Raw genomic sequence first — 901 nt, forward strand, 5'->3', positions numbered from 1 at the left:
CAGCCCTGGCCTGACTGGGTTGTGGACCAATGAGCTGAGCCTACTGGTTAATAATTTACCTGTCCCCTGAACTCCCCTGAACTGCCCCCCCCCACCATCCTCTATAAATGAGCCTCCTGGGCCTGGGGTCTCCACCCACTTTCCAAAGCACCCTACACAGGAAGGCCCAGTCGGCTGGAGAGTGGCCTGTGGCTAGCCCCTACACTCGGCCTCCAGCAGAGCTGGTGCCAGGGACCAGAGATGGAGTTGGACCAGGCACTGGCTAGGCTCTGGCCTCAGGGGCTCAGGACTCTGGAGTCTCCACAACCTCCCCCTGGTCCAAAGAGGGGGCAGGCTGGGCCCTCTCCCTGCCCCCTCTTGGTTACTAGACCAGCTGCGGGCTCAGACACACCTTCTGCACTGTCATCCTTAGCAACTGTTGTTAATTAATATTAACAGCGATATCAGGGACAGTTAGGGCGGAATGACGCACAGCCAGAAGTTTCCTCCTGTAGTACCAAGCCGGAGCCTTTGGCTCAGAGTCTGACCTTGGACAGAGAGTCCAGATGGCAGAGACCCTCCTGCATTCACCTTGGCCCTCTTGCCTCCTCAAGCTCCCCAGGGAGAGGTAGTGTGGCTGGGACCCTGCAGGAGCCCTGCCCTACCTGGACCCAAGGGCACTATGCACACCGTTTACTCCCTCCCAGTAGGACTCTCCGAGGCCTCCCTTGGGCTCCCACTATCACTAGAATGGGCCACGACCTTGGCCCTCCTCAAGGCTGAGAGATAAGGGCAGGCTGTTGGGGAACATCCCGCATGTGGCCACCTGCCTGAGACAGCTGGGGGGAGGGACCTGCTCCTACCACCAGCCCACTGTCTACCCTGTCCCATGGACCCTGGCCTCTGAGGGGAGGCACCCAGG

This window comes from Tupaia chinensis, unplaced genomic scaffold (genome assembly GCF_000334495.1).
Source record: "Tupaia chinensis unplaced genomic scaffold, TupChi_1.0 Scaffold144150_1, whole genome shotgun sequence".
In the NCBI taxonomy this organism is placed as follows: domain Eukaryota; kingdom Metazoa; phylum Chordata; class Mammalia; order Scandentia; family Tupaiidae; genus Tupaia; species Tupaia belangeri.